We start from the raw sequence: 22,023 nt of genomic DNA, 5'->3' as shown, positions 1-22,023 counted from the left end.
CTATCATAGTTCTCGCACAAAGGACAGCTGGAATTGGATCAGAAATCATTGGTATAGGCAATGCTATTTTGTGACAATGACTTGTTTGCCGGATCAATGCTAACTCCAAACCCCTAAAGATATAAGCTCGCAACTCACGTCAAGGGTCCTATGTATTGCGAGTCCCTAACACAACTACCCCCCAACAAAACATAAAGTACTTGGGTCACTAAGGACGTTTGTAGACAATACAAATAACTACGCCACCCTTTAAATGGCATTGTGCTGCCATGGTACAGCTCCAGCAGGGCTGTCAAAATACTCGGCAAATCGTTGACGCACTCGGAGTCCAGATGTTTGTGCCCGCCCTACTAGAATAGGCGGCACAATGTTGGTGGTGGGTGCATTTGTTAGCCTATATTCGCCATCAAAACTGGCATCATGTATGCGGGTAAAGTTATGCAGAACTACACACGCTTGGATAACACGTGTCACATTCTGCGGCGACATTTGCATTGTTGTCATAAAGACCCTCCACTTGTTTGACATGATGCCAAAGGCGCATTCGACACATCTTCGTGCTCTGCATAGGCGGTAATTGAAGATGCGCCTACGCTCATCCAAGCCCCTCCTTGCAAATGGACGCATTACTTGGCTTGTCCGGGCAAAACCCTCATCTGCAAGGATGACATATGGGATTGGTGGGCTGCTGGAGCCAGGGAGGATGGTAGGTTCAGGCACAGCAAGTTGATTAGTCATAAGCTGTTGGCCCATTCTGGATGAGCGAAATATGCGTGCATCAGCAGAGCATCCATATGACCCAATGTCTAATATGGTAAAACATAAATTACTGTCCACAAAGGCCAACAAGACGATCGAAAAACACTGCTTGTAGTTATAGTATCTGGAGCCTGAGTGGGTGGGTTTCTTCACTCAAATGTGCTTCCCATCTAGTGCACCTAAGCAATGTGGAAATTGGGTGGCAGTAAATAACTCTTCCGATATTGTAAGCCAGTGTTGGGCCGTGGGCTGAGGCATCACCGTGCTCTTTAATTTCTGCCACAGTACGACACAGGTTGATGTCACAATGCAGGAAATAGTGGTCACTCCAAGAAGAAATTCGAAATGTAGCGAATGGTAACTATTGCCAGTGGCTAGAAATCTACATGAAGTCAGAAACACAAACAACAAAGAACACATGTTAAGTAGGGCATGAACCACATAAACCATCGTGTAAGCCGTATTTAAAAAATTCACATACCGCAAGGTCACAAGGAGCCGCTCCTCTGGGGAAATACTGCGCCGCATGTTTGTGTCCTGGTAGGTGATTCCTGTACGAATCGGCACAAAAGGATCGAAATTTCTCCGGGTGACGACAGAGGTCATCATACAGGGTATGAAAGTGGCCTTTGGAGGTGCGTTGGGCCACAAGAGGATGAACCCAAATCCTACCTCTTCTACGCGGGTAGCATGGGACTCCGTTCGCCAAATCTGCGAAAAATCATCCACGCTAGCAGCACATGGGCCAGCAAGGTAGACGGCATTAATGACGATTAGACGGGAAAAAGCCAGTAAACTGTGTGAACAAACACTATTTGTCAGCAAGGTGAAAAAAGGTGCATAACATGTGTACACAGCAATAAGGTGTATGGCAAAGGTGCCTTTTTGTAGGCTGGCCTCTCCATAACACCTCCTTCCGGATTTTTAATGCGCGGGAAAAACGCATGACGTACACGCGTATAAAACGCAGAAACGCGTCAAATACGCATGCCACACGCACCGTTCGCGCAAAACGCACACGTTCGTGTAAATCCGCCCTAAGTGTGAATTTTACCTGCAGAATTGCCTGCGTTTATCCACGGTTGTGATGCAGATTTTCTGAATCAGATGTCGCAACTTTTGCTTGTAGCCTAACGGCTTGTTCACACGTAACGAATTTGCGGCAGAAAATGTAGCAGCATTTACACATCAACTAGCAGACAATCCGTTGCAGAAATTCCGCACCATTTCGCCCGATGTGGTGCAGTTTTTGGGATGCCATTCCCTGCGGTGTTCACGGCGGATACGCTGTGCAGCTTGATATAGCGTATCCACTCTGAACACTTGTTACCCTTAGGCTGGATTCACACGAGCACAGAACAGTCCGTAATGGACGGAACGTATTTTGGCCGCAAGTCCCGGACCGAACACAGTGCAGGGAGCCGGGCTCCTAGCATCATAGTTATGTACGATGCTAGGAGTCCCTGCCTCGCTGCCGGACAACTGTCCCGTACTGTAATCATGTTTTCAGTACGGGACAGTAGTTCCACGGAGAGGCAGGGACTCCTAGCGTCGTACATAACTATGATGCTAGGAGCCCGGCTCCCTGCACTGTGTTCGGTCCGGGACTTGCGGCCGAAATACGTTCCGTCCATTACGGACGTAACATGCTCGTGTGAATCCAGCCTTAGGGTAAGTTCACACGTAGAGTAAATACTGCAGATTTACTGCAACCGAATTTGTGGTGTAAAATCCGCAGCATAATACAGTAGCAGCAGAGTGGATGAGATTTGAAGAAATATCCACAAGCTGCATAAATGCTGAGTGGAAAAAAGGCTCAGAAATTGACCTGCAGGAAGTTTTTTTAATCCACAGCATGTCAATTGTATTTGCGTAATCGGTGCTTATTTGTTGTGGTTTTTTGCCATTGAATTCATTGGGGAGGTAAAACTAGCAACAAACAGCAGATGTTGCGGGGTTTTTGCGGCGGACTTCTGTCTTTGTCCATCCAGGCCGGCTTCCTGCAACGACGTTTCATCCCAGGTGACCGCTGTAGCCTGTGATTGAAACGTCATCCCAGGAGCCCTGTCTACAGGACGCGGAAGGACGCGTCACCATGGCTACGTAAGTATGATTTTTTTTTTTGTTATGTGCAGTTTTCCGCAGCGGACATTCCGGTCGAAAAGCTGCGCAATTTGGTGCAGTTTTTCGTCCGGAATTCCCTGCCTGCAACAAGGCGGATCTGCTGTGTGCTTTTACGCAGCGTATTCGCCTTGTGTGAACATACCTTTACTGCGGAAAATAATGCAGACTTTTTTCTGCGTTTTTTTTGGTGGGTTTTTTCAAGGTCTGTGTGGTAGTGATATTTCTTCTTTCTGTGATGTCATTTCCACCTCCTGTAAGAAATTCTGCAGCGTTTCCGCAGAAAATTACGCAGTACATTGTAGTTTTCTGCGGAATTGTTGTTCGTCATTGATTTCTATGGGGAAAAAACGTACGCCCCGAATGGTGAATTTCTGGACGGAATTCTTCCGCAGCGTGTGGGTAACATTTGTTAAATCACACCCACTTTACTGCTACCGTATTTTGCTGCATATTTTCCATTCTGGATGGAAAATGCGCAGAAATTCTGTTACATGTGGACAAGCCCCAACAAGGACAAAAAAACTATTTGTTAAAAAAAAATTAGCTTTGTATCACCATATTCTGAGGCCCATAATGTTTTTATATTTCTGTTGATGGAGCAGTGTGAGGGCTTGTTTTTTTTTGGGGCAAGCTGTAGTTTTTATTGGTACCATTGTTGGATAGATACGAATTCTTGATCAGTTTTTATTCTATTATTTATTTTTAAGCTGTTACAGAAAACCAGAAATTCTGTTGTTTTTAATTTCTGTTTTTTTACGGCGTTCCCCCTACACGTTAATTAATGTTATATTAGAATAGTTTGGATGTTTACAGACGCGGGGATACCAATTATATTTATTATTTCTTTTTTATATTACTTTAGGGGAACATGGGAATTTTTTTAACTTTTAAAATTTATGTTTTATTTGTACAGTACAAAAACATGTACCTTTTTTTTTTTCCAGATAGAATGGGGTTGTTTCTGCAGCAAGTGTATGCAAATGAATAGAACTGATTTTGAGTCGAAGATAATTTCTGTAACTAAATCCGCACGTGTGACTGCACCCTAAGGCCATGTTCCCACGGGTTGGATACGCTGCGTAAAAATCACGCAGCGTGTCTCACCCGGAACCCGCAGTACATTCCGTTCGAAAAATCGCACACATTGTGGTGCGGTTTTTCGAATTGAAATTCCGCTGCAGAAGAAAGCGCTCACACTTACCCCGTCCATTTTCTCTGCGCGTAGTCCGGCCCCCTACGATGATGTTACAGGCCATGTGATGCTTCAGCCTGATTGGATGCAGCGTCACATGGCCTGTAACATCATCAGGCCAACACTTGGCTTTCTGTTGCGGGTTTTGCATCCCCATTGAATTCAATAGGGAAAACCTGCAACAGAAAATCAACAAAAACGCAACATGACATGCTGCAGAATGAAATTACACGCTGCAGGTCAATTTATTAACCCCTTCAGGACGCAGCCTGTTTTGGCCTTCAGGAGACAGACAATTTTTTCAAATCTGACATGTTTCACTTTATGTGGTAATAACTTCGGAATGCTTTTACCTATCCAAGCGATTCTGAGATTGTTTTCTCGTGACACATTGGACATTATGGTACTGGCAAAATTTGCTCGATAGATTAAGTATTTAATTGTGAAAACCACCAAAATTATGCGAAAAATTGCAAAAATTTCCATTTTTCTAAATGTAAATGTATCTGCTTGTAAGACACATAGTAATACCACACAAAATTGCTACTAATTAACATCACCCATATGTCTACTTTAGATTGGCATTGTTTTTTGAACATCCTTTTATTTTTCTAGCACGTTACACGGCTTAGAACTTTAGCAGCAATTTCTCACATTTTTAAGAAAATTTCAAAAGGCTATTTTTACAGGGACTAGTTCAGTTGTAAAGCGGATTTTAGGGCCTTATATATTAGAAACCCAAGATAAAAACTTTACCCCTCAAAGTATTCAAAACAGCATTTAGATAGTTTCTTAACCTTTTAGATGTTTCACAGGAATTAAGGCAAAGTAGATGTGAAATATTCAAATTTCTTTTTTTTTGCAGAAATTAATTTTTCATCTATTTTTTTTGTAACACAGAAAGTTTTACCAGAGAAACGCAACTCAATATCTATTGCCCAGATTCTGCAGTTTTTAGAAATACCCCATATGTGCCCCTAGTGCACTTATTAACTGAAGCACAGGCCTCAGAAGCAAAGGAGCACCTAGAGGATTTTGGGGCCTCCTTTTTATTAGAAATTATTTTAGGCACCATGTCAGGTTTGAAAGACTCTTGCGGTGCCAAAACAGTGGAAATCCCCCCAAAAGTGACCCCATTTTGGATACTATACCCCTTGAGGAAATTATCTAGGGGTATAGTGAGCATTTTGACCCCGCAGGTTTTTTGCACAAATTATTGGAAGTAGGCCGTGAAAATGAAAATCTACGTTCTTTCAAAGAAAATGTAGGTTTAGCAAATTTTTTCTAATTTCCATAAGGACTAAAGGAGAAAATGCACCACTACATTTGTAAAGCAATTTCTCCCGAGTAAAACAATACCCCACATGTGGTCATAAACGGCTGCTTGGACACATGGCAGGGCTTAGAAGGGAAAGAGCGCCATTTGGCTTTTGGAGCTCAAATTTAGCAGGAATGGTTTGCGGAGACCACGTCGCATTTGCAAAGCCCCTAACAGACCAAAACAGTGAAAACGCCAAAAAAGTTACTCCATTTAGGAAACTACACCCCTTGATGAATCCATCTAGGGGTGTAGTGAGCATTTTGACCCCACAGGGGTTTCATAGTTTTTATTAGAATTGGGCAGTGAAGATAAAAAAAATCCTTTTGTGATGGCAGGAAGGAGGTGAAGGGAAAGTGAGCCCTAATCTACCCACCGCCCTGTCCCTGCCTACTTGCAACGACCCGCCCTAGGCGACGAGGTACAACTGGGCGGCGGTCCCTACGCTGTCTAAGTGCACAGGAAAACAAACAGGGAACACGCAAGGGAAGGGGCAGTAGCCACGGAACGCCACGAGGAAACGGAGCGGCGAACGAACAGTCAGGACCAGGACGAAGTGAGTAACCCGAGCGGGCACGGAGACAGAAGCAAGCCAGGGGCAAAGCAAAGCAAGCAAGTCAAGTCAAGGAGAACTGCAGCAAGGCAGAAGCACGGCAGAAGCAGGCTGGAGCAAGCAGCAGTGGGGCCAGGAATCCAAAAGAATAACAAGCAATGAGGAAGAGAAAACTGCAGGTATAAATGGACAGGGGGCGGAGCTAACTCTGACTGACCAGGCCGCGATAGGCTCTCCCACTCCTGAGCCTGCCACCCTGATTGGTGGGAGCCGGTGTCAGTCTAAGAGGTCTGGCCTCAGGTGTCGACTGATTAACCCTGGGAGTCTCCACAGACGTAGTGCCTGGCAGATCCTTTACAGTACTCCCCCTTTTATGAGGGGCCACCGGACCCTTACTAAGAGGACCCGGTTTAGTGGGGAAGAGAAGGTGGAACCTCCTGACCAATACCCCAGCGTGAACATCTCGAGCAGGTACCCAAGTCCTCTCCTCCGGCCCGTATCCTCTCCAATGGACCAGGTACTGGAGGGAGCCCTGGATCATCCTACTGTCCACAATCTTGGCCACCTCGAATTCCACCCCCTCAGGGGTGAGAACGGGAACAGGAGGTTTCCTAGAGGGGGACCAGGACGGGGAGCAGCGTTTAAGGAGGGAAGCATGAAAGACGTCGTGTATGCGGAAGGATGGGGGCAGCTCCAGACGGAAGGATACAGGGTTGAGGACTTCAATGACCTTATAAGGCCCAATAAATCGGGGAGCAAACTTCCTGGACGGGACCTTAAGGCGCAAGTTCCTGGACGACAACCAGACCAAATCCCCGACGACAAACCGGGGGTTAGCAGAACGTCTACTATCCGCCTGAATCTTTTGTGCGCTCTGGGACGCCTCTAGGTTCTTCTGAACCTGGGCCCAGACAGTGCACAGTTCCCGATGAACATCCTCTACCTCAGGATTATTGGAACAACCAGGGGAGACGGAGGAGAACCTTGGGTTAAACCCGAAATTACAGAAAAACGGGGAGACCCCTGACGAGTTACTGACCCGGTTATTCAGGGAAAATTCAGCAAGGGGAAGGAATGAGACCCAATCGAATTGACAGTCAGAGATGAAACACCTTAAATATTGTTCCAGGGATTGGTTGGTCCTTTCCGTTTGGCCGTTAGTTTCGGGATGGAAGGCGGAGGAGAAGGACAGATCAATCTCCAACTTTTTACAAAAGGCTCTCCAAAATAAGGAAACAAATTGTACCCCTCTGTCCGAAACGATATTGACTGGGGCCCCATGGAGACGCAGGATGTGTTTCACAAACAAAGAAGCTAACGTCTTGGCGTTAGGTAGCTTCTTAAGGGGCACAAAGTGGCACATCTTGCTGAAGCGGTCGACTACCACCCACACCACCGACTTGCCCTGAGATGGAGGCAAATCGGTGATAAAATCCATGGAGATATGGGTCCAAGGTCTCTGGGGAATGGGCAAGGGACGTAGTAGGCCCGCAGGTCGGGACCTAGGGGTTTTGGACCTAGCGCAAACCTCACAAACGGCGACGTAAGCCCTAACATCTTTAGGCAACCCAGGCCACCAATAGTTTCTGGTAATGAGGTGTTTGGTGCCCAAGATGCCAGGATGACCAGATAGAGCGGAGTCATGGTTTTCCCTGAGTACCCTCAGCCGGTATTGCAGGGGAACAAACAGTTTGTCCCCAGGGACGTTCCCGGGAGCTGCACCCTGATCAGCCGCGATATCAGAAGCTAAATCAGAATCCGTGGCAGAGACGATTATACCAGGGGGTAAAATACAAGCGGGATCCTTCTCGGAAGGAGGATTGGCCATGAAACTACGTGACAGAGCATCAGCCTTAATATTCTTGGACCCAGCCCTATAGGTAACCAAGAAATTAAATCTGGTAAAGAATAGTGCCCACCGAGCTTGTCTAGGATTAAGCCTCCGGGCCGATTCTAGGAAAACCAGATTCTTGTGATCCGTAAGGACCGTTACCTGGTGTCTGGCCCCCTCCAGGAAGTGCCGCCACTCCTCAAAAGCCCATTTAATGGCTAGAAGTTCGCGGTTGCCAATATCATAGTTACTCTCCGTGGGCGAAAACTTCCTAGAGAAGTAAGCACAGGGGCGGAGATGGGTGAGGGAGCTGGTACCCTGGGACAAGACGGCCCCCACTCCCACCTCGGAAGCGTCAACCTCCACAATAAATGGCTCCTCTTGGTTGGGCTGAATCAGCACGGGGGCCGAGATAAAGCACTTCTTGAGAGTCTCAAAGGCCTGGACGGCCTCAGGGGGCCAATGGAGGACATCAGCACCCTTGCGGGTAAGGTCCGTAAGAGGCTTAGCGACGACCGAGAAGTTGGCAATAAATCTCCTGTAATAGTTGGCGAACCCTAAAAAACACTGTAACGCCTTAAGGGAGGCAGGTTGGACCCATTCCGCCACAGCTTGAACCTTGGCAGGGTCCATGCGGAATTCATGAGGAGTGAGGATTTGCCCTAAAAATGGTATCTCCTGTACCCCAAAGACACATTTTTCAGTCTTAGCAAACAGATTATTCTCCCGAAGGACCTGGAGCACCTTCCTGACATGCTCCACGTGAGAGGACCAGTCCTTGGAAAACACCAGTATGTCATCAAGGTACACAACAAGAAAATTACCCAGGTACTCTCTCAGGATTTCATTAATAAAATTCTGGAAGACAGCAGGGGCGTTACACAACCCAAAGGGCATGACCAGGTATTCGAAATGACCCTCGGGTGTGTTGAACGCAGTTTTCCACTCATCCCCCTCTTTGATGCGGATAAGGTTATATGCCCCCCGTAGATCGAACTTAGAAAACCATTGGGCTCCCTGAACCTGATTAAAAAGATCCGGAATCAAAGGAAGTGGGTACTGGTTCCTTACAGTGACCTTATTCAGGTTACGATAATCAATGCACGGCCTAAGACCACCATCCTTCTTCCCCACGAAGAAGAAGCCAGCACCTACAGGAGAAGTCGAGGGGCGAATGAAACCCTTGGCCAGGCATTCCTGGATATACACCCTCATGGCTTCACGTTCAGGACATGAAAGATTAAATATCCTACCTTTAGGAAGCTTGGCACCAGGCACCAAATCGATAGCGCAATCGTAATCTCTATGGGGGGGCAACACCTCGGAGGCCTCCTTAGAAAACACATCGGCGAAGTCCTGAACGAACTCAGGAAGCGTGTTTACCTCCTCCCGGGGAGAAATAGAGTTAACAGAAAGACATGACATAAGACATTCATTACCCCATTTGGTGAGATCCCCAGTATTCCAATCAAACGTGGGATTATGCAACTGCAACCAGGGAAGGCCTAAAACCAGATCAGACGATAATCCCTGCATTACCAGTACAGAGCACTGCTCCAAATGCATGGAGCCAACCAGGAGTTCAAAAACAGGAGTATGCTGAGTAAAATAACCATTAGCAAGGGGAGTAGAGTCGATTCCTACTACAGGGATAGGATAAGGTAAATCAATACAAGGCATCTTTAGAGACATAGCAAATTCCACAGACATGATATTAGCAGATGAGCCAGAATCCACGAAAGCACTGCCCGTGGCAGACCGGCCAGCAAACGAGACCTGAAAGGGAAGCAAAATTTTATTGCGTTTCACATTAACGGGAAATACCTGTGCGCCCAAGTGACCTCCCCGATGATCACTTAGGCGCGGAAGTTTTCCGGCTTCTTATTCTTGCGCCTGGGACAGGTGTTCAGTAGATGCTTGTCGTCCCCACAGTAGAAGCAGAGACCGTTCATTCTGCGAAACTCCCTACGTTGTCGAGGGGACATGGAGGCCCCGAGTTGCATAGGTACCTCCGAGTCCTCCGTGGAGGGGCGAGGAGGCGGGACCTCGGGGGGGATCGCAGAAAAGTCAGAGGGGAGCACACTGAAGCGTTCTAGCTGACGTTCCCTGAGACGTCGGTCAAGTCGTACTGCTAGGGCCATAACCTGGTCAAGAGAGTCAGACGAGGGGTAGCTAACCAGCAGATCCTTCAGGGCGTCAGATAATCCTAACCTAAACTGGCACCTTAGGGCCGGATCGTTCCACTGAGAAGCTACGCACCACTTCCTAAAATCAGAACAGTATTCCTCAACCGGTCTCCTACCCTGACGTAAGGTCACCAACTGACTCTCGGCTAAAGCAGTCCTGTCAGTCTCGTCGTAAATGAGTCCGAGGGCAGAGAAAAAACGATCAACAGAGGAAAGTTCAGGGGCGTCAGGAGCCAAGGAGAAGGCCCACTCTTGGGGCCCTTCCTGGAGTCGGGATATGATGATACCCACCCGCTGGTTCTCGGAACCTGAGGAGTGGGGCTTAAGGCGGAAATATAGTCTGCAACTCTCCCGGAAGGAGAGAAACGTCTTACGGTCCCCTGAAAACCGGTCAGGTAACTTGAGGTCGGGTTCTAGAGGTGAGGTGGTGCGCCCAACCCTTTGGGCCAGGGCCTGGACCTGTAGGGAGAGGCCCTGCATCTGCTGGGTCAGGGTCTCAAGGGGGTCCATGATAGCGACAGCGTAGGAGAAATGGTAGACTAGGTAAGGGCTTGTTATTCTGTGGGCTTGTTATTCTGTGATGGCAGGAAGGAGGTGAAGGGAAAGTGAGCCCTAATCTACCCACCGCCCTGTCCCTGCCTACTTGCAACGACCCGCCCTAGGCGACGAGGTACAACTGGGCGGCGGTCCCTACGCTGTCTAAGTGCACAGGAAAACAAACAGGGAACACGCAAGGGAAGGGGCAGTAGCCACGGAACGCCACGAGGAAACGGAGCGGCGAACGAACAGTCAGGACCAGGACGAAGTGAGTAACCCGAGCGGGCACGGAGACAGAAGCAAGCCAGGGGCAAAGCAAAGCAAGCAAGTCAAGTCAAGGAGAACTGCAGCAAGGCAGAAGCACGGCAGAAGCAGGCTGGAGCAAGCAGCAGTGGGGCCAGGAATCCAAAAGAATAACAAGCAATGAGGAAGAGAAAACTGCAGGTATAAATGGACAGGGGGCGGAGCTAACTCTGACTGACCAGGCCGCGATAGGCTCTCCCACTCCTGAGCCTGCCACCCTGATTGGTGGGAGCCGGTGTCAGTCTAAGAGGTCTGGCCTCAGGTGTCGACTGATTAACCCTGGGAGTCTCCACAGACGTAGTGCCTGGCAGATCCTTTACACCTTTTTTTCCAATAAGACATAGCTTTAACTCAAAATTTTTCATTTTCTCAACAAATAAAGGAATAAAAGAACCCCAACATTTGTAAAGCAACTTCTCTAGAGTACGGCAATACCCCATTTGTGGTCATAAACTGCTGTTTGGGCACACGGCAAGGATCAGAAGGGAAGGAGCGCCATTTGGCTTTTGGAGCACAGATTTTGCTGGATTGGTTTCTTGACACCATGTCACTTTTGCAAAGCTCCTAAGGTACCAGTACAGTGGAAACTCCCCAAAAGTGACTCGATTCACGAAACTACACCCCTTGAGGAATTCATCTAGGGGTGTAGTGAGCATTTTGACCTCACAGGTGTTTCATAGATTTTATTAGAATTTGGCAGTGAAAATAAAAAACTCCTTTTTCTTCAATAAGACGTAGTTTTAGCTGAAAACGTTTCATTTTCTCAACAAATAAATGAAAAAAAGCACCCCGACATTTGTAAAGCAACTTCTCCTGTGTACGGCAATACCACATATGTGGTTATAAACTGCTGTTTGGGCACAGAGTAGGCCTCAGAAGGGAAGGAGCGCCATTTGGCTTTTGGAGTACAGATTTTGCTGGATTGGTTTCTGGGCGCTATGCCGCATTTGCAAAGTCCCTGTGTGACCAAAACAGTAGATCCCCCCCAGAAGTGACCCCATTTTGGAAACTACACCCCTCAAGGTATTCACCTAGGAGTGTAGTGAGCATATTAACCCCACAGGTGATTGGCAGAAATTGGTGTGCACTCGATGTTGCAGAGTGAAAATTTGATTTTTTTCCATAGATATTCCAATATCTGGTGCCCAGCTTGTGCCACGATAACAAGACCGCTCTCTTATTATTATGCTGTGTTTCCCGGTTTTAGAAACACGCTACGTGTGGCCCTAATCTGTTGCCTGGACATTCGACCAGGCTCAGGATTGAAAGAGTACCATGTAAAATTTGGCCTAATTTGGCAATTTATAAAATATTGGTTCACAATTGCAGAGGCTCTGATGTGAAATAATAAAAGAAACTGCTGAGAAGTGACCCCATTTTGGAAACTGCACCCCTCCAGGCATTTATTAAGGGGTGTAGTGAGCATTTTCACCCCACAGGCCTTTTCCATGAATGATTGCGCTGCGGAAGGTGCAAAGTAAAAATTTGAATTTTTCCCTAGATATACTATTTCAGTGGCAAATATGTGGCGCCCAGCTTGTGCTACTGGAGACACAGACCCTAAAAATTGTTAAAAGGGTTCTCCCGGGTATGGCAATGCCATTTATGTGGAAGTAAATTGCTGTTTGAGCACACTCTAGGGTTCAGAAGGGCGGTAGCGCCATTTGGCTTTTGGAGCGTGGATTTTGCTTGTAGTAGTTTTGTTTGGAGTCTTACTGGTGTTTCTGTTTATAATGTGGGGGTACATGTAAGCCGGGCGGAGTATATAAGGGGCATAGTCAGGTGGTATAATAATGGGGTAAAAAAAAACAATAAAATAATCCATAGATGTGTGTTACGCTGTGACACAATCCTTTCTGCACAGGTCGGTGTCTCACTAATAAATGGTCCTTACTTATTTCTCTTTTGGTCCACACTCGGCATCTTTGCAGTTTGGGGAATTTTGCCGATAAAGTGTTGTCCTGGTATATTACGGCCACCTTTGCTTCCAGCGGATATGTTTGGGCCCTCCCCTTCCTGGTTTTCTAATTTTAGGGGCCCTGATAATTCGCCACTTCAGGGGCGTAGCTAGGGGGGGCAAGCGGGGCATGTGCCCCGGGCGCAGTTCAGAGGGGGGCGCCAGCGCCCCCTCCTCCTGCACTATAATTGTACCTGTGTCGCAAGGACACAGGTACAATTAGAAGCAATGAATGACCGGACACGTTCCGTGCCCGGCCATTCAGCGCCTCTCCACGAATGAAGCGACTGGTACCTTTTGTATCAGTGACGCTTCCATCGATGAAAGGCGCTGACTGACTGGCAGGGAAAATCATCCTGCCCAGCCAATCAGCGCCTTTCATAGACGCCGCGTTCAACCCCCAGGAGACCTGCGCAGAAGAGAGCAGGTCTCCATGGCTGCCGGACGGCGTGGGAGAGAGAATAAGGCGAGTTTGAAATTATTATTTTTTTAAATTGTAATAGAAGTGCGGCTGTATCTGCGAGGGGGGGGGCGGGACTTTGTCTACACGGGGGACTTTATCTACGGGGGGTGTCTATCTACAGGGGGACTATATCTGCAGGGCTGGGCTATATACAGGGGGACTATATCTACAGGGCTGGGCTATATACAGGGGGACTATATCTGCTGGGCTATATACAGGGGGACTATATATATATACAGGGGGACTATATCTGCTGGGCTATATACAGGGGGACTATATCTACAGGGGGGCTATATACAGGGGGACTATATCTACAGGGGGACTATATCTACAGGGCTGGGCTATATACAGGGGGACTATATCTGCTGGGCTATATACAGGGGGCTATATATACAGGGGGACTATATCTGCTGGGCTATATACAGGGGGACTATATCTACAGGGGGGCTATATACAGGGGGACTATATCTGCTGGGCTATATACAGGGGGACTATATCTACAGGGGGACTATATCTACAGGGGGCTATATACAGGGGGACTATATCTACAGGGGGGCTATATACAGGGGGACTATATCTACAGGGGGGCTATATACAGGGGGACTATATCTACAGGGGGGCTATATACAGGGGGACTATATCTGCTGGGCTATATACAGGGGGACTATATATACAGGGGGACTATATCTGCTGGGCTATATACAGGGGGACTATATCTACAGGGGGGCTATATACAGGGGGACTATATCTACAGGGGGACTATATCTACAGCGCTGGGCTATATACAGGGGGACTATATCTGCTGGGCTATATACAGGGGGACTATATATACAGGGGGACTATATCTGCTGGGCTATATACAGGGGGACTATATCTACAGGGGGGCTATATACAGGGGGACTATATCTGCTGGGCTATATACAGGGGGACTATATCTACAGGGGGACTATATCTACAGGGGGCTATATACAGGGGGACTATATCTACAGGGGGGCTATATACAGGGGGACTATATCTACAGGGGGGCTATATACAGGGGGACTATATCTACAGGGCTGGGCTATATACAGGGGGACTATATCTGCTGGGCTATATACAGGGGTACTATATATATACAGGGGGACTATATCTGCTGGGCTATATACAGGGGGACTATATCTACAGGGGGACTATATCTACAGGGCTGGGCTATATACAGGGGGACTATATCTGCTGGGCTATATACAGGGGGACTATATATACAGGGGGACTATATCTGCTGGGCTATATACAGGGGGACTATATCTACAGGGGGGCTATATACAGGGGGACTATATCTACAGGGGGCCTATATCTACAGGGCTGGGCTATATACAGGGGGACTATATCTGCTGGGCTATATACAGGGGGACTATATATACAGGGGGACTATATCTACAGGGGGGCTATATACAGGGGGACTATATCTACAGGGGGGCTATATACAGGGGGACTATATCTGCTGCACTATATACAGGGGGGCTATTTACAGGAGGACTATATCTACAGGGGGACTATACAGGGCTGGGCTATATACAGGGGGACTATATCTGCTGGGCTATATACAGGGGGACTATATATACAGGGGGACTATATCTGCTGGGCTATATACAGGGGGACTATATCTACAGAGGGGCTATATACAGGGGGACTATATCTACAGGGGGACTATATCTACAGGGCTGGGCTATATACAGGGGGACTATATCTGCTGGGCTATATACAGGGGGACTATATATACAGGGAAACTATATCTGCTGGGCTATATACAGGGGGACTATATCTACAGGGGGGCTATATACAGGGGGACTATATCTGCTGGGCTATATACAGGGGGACTATATCTACAGGGGGCTATATACAGGGGGACTATATCTACAGGGGGGCTATATACAGGGGGACTATATCTACAGGGGGGCTATATACAGGGGGACTATATCTACAGGGAGGCTATATACAGGGGGACTATATCTGCTGGGCTATATACAGGGGGACTATATATACAGGGGGACTATATCTGCTGGGCTATATACAGGGGGACTATATCTACAGGGGGCTATATACAGGGGGACTATATCTACAGGGCTGGGCTATATACAGGGGGACTATATCTGCTGGGCTATATACAGGGGGACTATATCTACAGGGGGGCTATATACAGGGGGACTATATCTGCTGGGCTATATACAGGGGGACTATATCTACAGGGGGACTATATCTACAGGGGGGCTATATACAGGGGGACTATATCTAAAGGGGGGCTATATACAGGGGGACTATATCTACAGGGGGGCTATATACAGGGGGACTATATCTACAGGGTTGGGCTATATACAGGGGGACTATATCTGCTGGGCTATATACAGGGGGACTATATATATACAGGGGGACTATATCTGCTGGGCTATATACAGGGGGACTATATCTACAGGGGGGCTATATACAGGGGGACTATATCTACAGGGGGACTATATCTACAGGGCTGGGCTATATACAGGGGGACTATATCTGCTGGGCTATATACAGGGGGACTATATCTACAGGGGGACTATATCTACAGGGGGACTATATCTACAGGGGGCTATATACAGGGGGACTATATCTACAGGGGGGCTATATACAGGGGGACTATATCTACAGTGGGGCTATATACAGGGGGACTATATACAGGGGGACTATATCTGCTGGGCTATATACAGGGGGACTATATATACAGGGGGACTATATCTGCTGGGCTATATACAGGGGGACTATATCTACAGTGGGGCTATATACAGGGGGACTATATCTACAGGGCTGGGCTATATACAGGGAGACTATATCTGCTGGGCTATATACAGGGGGACTATATATACAGGGGGACTATATCTGCTGGGCTATATACAGGGGGACTATCTACAGGGCTGGGCTATATACAGGGGGACTATATCTGCTGGGCTATATACAGGGGGACTATATCTACAGGGGGACTATATCTACAGGGGGCTATATACAGGGGGACTATATCTACAGGGGGGCTATATACAGGGGGACTATATCTACAGGGGGGCTATATACAGGGGGACTATATCTACAGGGGGGCTATATACTGGAGTGGGCTGTCTATAGAGCACCATATACAGGGGTGGGCTATATAGTATATAGCCCCCTGTAGATATAGCCCACCCCTGTATATAGTGCTCCATAGATAGCCCACCCCAGTATATAGCCCCCCCTGTAGATATAGTCGCCCTGTATATAGCCCAGCCCTGTATATAGCCCCCTGTAGATATATTCCCCCTGTATATAGCCCACCCCTGTATATAGCCCCCCTATGTATTGCCCACCCCTGTAGATATAGCCCCCCTGTGTATAGCCCACCCCTGTAGATATAGCCCCCCTGTGTATATCCCAGCCCTGTACATATGGTCCCCCTGTAGATATGGTCCCCCTCTAGATATGGTCCCCCTGTAGATATGGTCCCACTGTAGATATAGCCCACCCCTGTATATAGTCCCCCTGTAGATATAGCCCACCCCTGTATATAGTATCCCACAAATAGCTCCCCCTATAGTGCTCCACAGAAAGCCCACCCCTGTATATAGCCCCCTTGTACATATAGTCCACCCCTGTATTTAGTGCTCCACAGATAGCCCACCCTTGTATATAGTATATACAGGGGTGGGCTATCTGTGGAGCACTATATACAGGGGTGGACTATCTAGTGGAGCACTATATACAGGAATGAACTATATGTACAAGGGGGGGGCTATATATAGGGGTGGGCTATCTGTGAAACCCTATATACAGGGGTGGACTATATGTGGAGCACTATATACAGGGGTGGGCTATATCTACAGGGGGGCTACATACATGGTTGGGCTATCTGTAGAGCTCTATATACAGGGGTGGGCTATATCTACAGGGGGCTATATACAGGGGTGGGCTATCTGTAGAGCACTATAGGGGGAGTTATTTGTGAGACACTATACAGGGGTGTTCTATATGGGGGCTCTATCTACAGGGGCTCTATGGCAGGCACTATCTACAGGGGGCTCTATGGCAGGCACTATCTTCAGGGGGCTCTATGGCAGGCCCTATCTACAGGGGGCACAGTGTGTGTGTGGGGCACGGTGTATGGTGCTATTATAATTAGAGGTGCAGTGTATGGCGCTATTATATTTAGGGGCGTAGTGTGTGGTATAATGATAACTTTATATTTATTTATAGGTGCAGAAATGTTGGAAAAGTGAGAAGCTGAAGACATGTGAGCGGCAAACTGCAGAAATGGACCGGGAGAAGTCATCATAGAGGTCTGGACCAAATGGAGAAAAAGAACTAGAATCTGAGACGTCACCGGTGAGTCACTTAATGTAAATGTTTATTCTGCCTCTAATCAGCACTGTAGTCACTGTATGATCTGCAGTGAGATGATGGGTGGTGTGATTATGATATGATTTATTTTTTGTGAAACGGCATCTCCCAGCATATCCTCATCATTGTTCGGGCCATGCTGGGAGCTGTAGTTTTACGCCGTACACACCTATACGGCAGGGGTTGCACTAAATTGAGCTGTATTTGTTCTGGGGCTGTATATATGTACTGAGCTTGGTTCTGGTGTTGTGTATAGAACCATATTGCTTGTGAAATGTACAAATAATTTTATGCTCGCGTTACATAAAAAGAAATGACACGTCGATTGGTAGAGAAAACAAACACGGCGAGGGGGAAGGAGATGTCGGGAAAGAGTTTGGGGGGGAAGCCAAACTGAATCTTTGCCCCGGGTGCTGGAGAACCTAGCTACACCTCTGGCCACTTGAAACAGTAGAAATGTTCCCCTCGGGTCGGCACAACTGCATATTTTTTCTTTCCTGACTTATTGGAGCCTTAACTAATTTTATTTTTTTCATAGACCTAGTGGTATGAAGGCTGTTTTTTTTTGCGGGACGAGCTGTAGTTTTTATTGGTACCATTTTGGGGTCCATGCGACTTTTTGATCACTTGTTATCCTTTTTTTTGGGAGGCAGGGTGACCAAAAAACAGCAATTCTGGCATATTTTTTTTAGTTCTTTTTATACAGCGTTCACCATGCGTTATAAACTACATGTTACCTTTATTCTGCAGGTCAGTCCGATTCTGGCGATACCTAATTTATAGCACTTTTTTATGTTTTTGCACAATAAAATAACTTTTGTAAAGAGAATGGATTTTTTCTGTCACCAAGTTGTGAGAGCCATAACGGTTTTAATTTTTTCGTCGACGGAGCTGTATGATGGCTTGTTTTTTGCAAGACGAGTTATAGTTTTTATAGGTACCATTGTTGGGTACATGCGACTTTTTGTTCACTTTTTATTTCAATTTTTGGAAGACAAATTGACCAAAAAATAGCAATTATGTCAGTATCTTTTAGGGTTTGTTTTTTACGGCGTTCACTGTGCGGAATAAATAACATAATATTTTTATAGTTCAGGTCGTTACGGTCGCAGCGATACCAAATATGTATGGCTTTATTATTTTTTTCAATAATAAATGACTTGATAAGGGAAAAAGGGCGATTGTGTTTTATGTTATTACTTTAAACTTTTATTTTATTTTTTACAACTTTTGTTTTTACACTTTTCTTTAGTTCCACTAGGGGACTTGAGGGTCCAATTGTTTGTTTGATGTTCTAATACATTTCACTACCTATGTAGTGCAATGTATTAGTACTGTCAGTTGTTCACTGACCACAAGCCGATCAGGCTCTGCCTCCAGGCGGGGCCTAATCAGCTTCCGTAATGGCAGATAGGAAGCCATTGTTAGGCCTCCTGTTGCCATCGCATGGCAGGCTGACGATTTCATACAAACCACTTTGATGCAGCGATTGCATTGGATCGCTGCATTGAAGGGGTTAATGGCAGGAATCGGAGCTAGCTCTGGTTCCTGCCTTTACAGTGGGATGTCCGCTGTAACATACAGCGGACACCCACTGCTGATGACGCCGGCTCAGCTTCTGAGCCGGAAGCTGAGCAGACGCCATCTTGCCGATTGAACCGGAAGCATTTTGGGCCCCGCCGACTACGAGGCATAGGAGGATTTAGTTGCTGGCAGACCGGGAGGTAAGTATTAGGCCTCCGATCGCCTTTGCAGCCACCGGCAACACAGCGATCACGTTGCTGTGGTGCAGGTGGCTATAAACTCCTCACATGCTGCGATCTCTATTGAACGCAGCATGTGAGGGGTTAATCGGTCGGATCAGAGGATACCTCAGGGTGCCAGCTGTAACATACAGCTATCACCCGGCGGTGATGTCGCTGGCTCAGCTCCTGAGCCAGCTTCATCTCTATCACGTACAGTTCCGTGGAATTGCGGGAAAACACCAGCTCCCATCACGTAACTGTACGTGAAAATTCGGAAAAGGGTTAACGTTTACACTGTGGTTTTTTTTTCGCAGCGTTGGAGTGAAGTTTAGTCAATCTCATCCACTTTGCTGCTACTGTAATTGCTGCGGAATATCTGCACACAATTCCGTTGCGGAAACTTCACAGCATTTATGCTACGTGGGAACCTGGCCTTAGGCCTTGTTCACACAAAGCAGATTTGCTGCAGATTTTACATGTACTTTTTAAGCCAAACCAGGAACGGACCATAAACAAAATGGGTAAACTTAAGTCATTTGAAATATTTGAGAGGAATATGTGATGAGAATATGGGAAGTTTTTAACAAATATTTGCAAGGTAGGAATGCAACATAATAAACACAAAATAAAAATGTTGGTTTGTAGTAGATAAAGGAGAAAAATTTTAGAGCATAGTTTGAATGCAATTTTTGTGGCAGTTTTTGGCAACAGCCAGAAGTGGATCTGAAGGAAGGAAAGGTATAAAGAAAAGACTAAGGGTATGTTCACACGACCTATTTTCGGCCGTTTTTCGGGCCGTAAATGGCAAAAAAACGGCCGAAAAATCGGAAGCGTTCCGACGGAGCGTTTTTTACACGTAAAGAAAACGGCCTGCGAAAAAGAAGTGCAGGTCACTTCTTGGGACGTTTTTGGTGGCGTATTTCATTGACTCTATCGAAAAAAGCTCCAAAAACGCCACGAAAATCGCTTAAAAAATGTCTGAAAATCAGGAGCTGTTTTCCCTTGAAAACAGCTCCGTATTTTGAGATGTTTTTGCTCACTGCGTGTGAACATACCCTAACACATCTCCTTTCTTTTGTGTCCACTTCTGAGTTTGGCTCAAAAACCTGAGAAAAAACTTTGTGATCCTGGCCTAAAAGTGAAGCTAGTTGGGAGAAAGAAATAGGTAAGGAAAGTGATGTTTTTATAAATAAAATTTATGATAACACGTTTTTTGGAAAAAATCTTGGCACACAGTTTTTTTTATTGATCACAGAATTTATTATTTTGGTATGAGTGATTTTTTACGTGATGTTAAAACTTTGTATTTAATAAAAAATTAATAAAGCATAATCCAGAGTTTAAAAGATTTATTGGAATGAAGGGACTAATAGATAAGTGCACTGGCATGAACGGTACAAACCGATATAATGTACGTATTCATTACTGTGGGGTGGCTGCAGTCATTTTGTAAGGTGGAAAAACATGCAGTTTGTTAATAAGGCAGGACTGATCTCAATATAAACTCTCATTTAGATTATTTTACTGCACATAATGCATATTGGTCAGTCCTGCTAGTTTGACATCTATTGTCCTGTCTTGATTAATATTTTCTGCTGAGTATAACATGAAACTCATATAAACACATCTCAAAATATGATTCTTCAGGTCCCCATATGTGCCTCCATATTTTTTTTTATAAAAGGGGTCAAACTAATGTTTTTACATCACAATTGCAATGAGTTGTAAGGCCTAACCAGTGGCGTAACTACCGCGGTAGCAGCAGTAGCAGCTGCTACGGGGCCCGGGGCTTGAGGGGGCCCGTGCCGCCAGCCGACACGCCGACCCAAATGCCCGGTGGCGCCGCTAGCAGCCGTTACTGTGGGGCCCGCGACGCCGAGCCTTACACAGGCCCTCTCATGCCTGTAGGTGTCGCTAGCACCGGAGGGGGCCCCAGTGCTGGCGGCAGCCAAATACATGTATTAGCACTGAATGGCCGGGCATGTTCCTGAATGGCCGATGTCTGACCATCCAGTGCCTTACAATGACACTGATTGGCTAGCGGCGTGATGACATCATCGCGCCGCTTCCATGCTTGGAAGGTGCTGATTGGCGGGGCAAGTCATTCTGCCCCGCCAATCAGCGTCATTGGAGGATGCTCGTTCAGCTCCTGCAGACATGCTCAGAAGAGAGCATGTCTGCATCGCCAGTGAACAGCGTGGGAACGGGATCATGCGAGTATGTCAAAGTTTTTTTTTTCCCTCATAAAAATGTGAAAGGCATTACCTATAGTTGGGGGGTCTATCTATGGGGGGGGGGTCGTCTTTATGTGGGCTATTATATATAGGGGGTCTATATGTGGGGCAGTAGCTACAGGGGGGTCTATATGTGGGCCAGTAGCTACAGGGGGGTCTATATGTGGGGGTGTGGGCCATTATATACAGGGGGCTCTATATGTGGGCCATTATATACAGGGGGGTCTATATGTGGGGGTGTGGGCCACTATATACAGGGGGCTCTATATGTGGGCCATTATATACAGGGGGCTTTATATGTGGGCCATTATATACAGGGGGGTCTATATGTGGGCCACTATATACAGGGGGGTCTATATGTGGGACACTATATACAGGGGTGGGCTATATGTAGAGCACTATCTATAGGGGAGCTATTTTTTTAGGGTACTTTCTATAGGGGTGGGCTAT

The sequence above is a fragment of the Rhinoderma darwinii genome, chromosome 1 (assembly GCF_050947455.1).
Source record: "Rhinoderma darwinii isolate aRhiDar2 chromosome 1, aRhiDar2.hap1, whole genome shotgun sequence".
Taxonomy (NCBI): Eukaryota; Metazoa; Chordata; class Amphibia; order Anura; family Rhinodermatidae; genus Rhinoderma; species Rhinoderma darwinii.
This window is presented reverse-complemented; position numbering follows the sequence as displayed.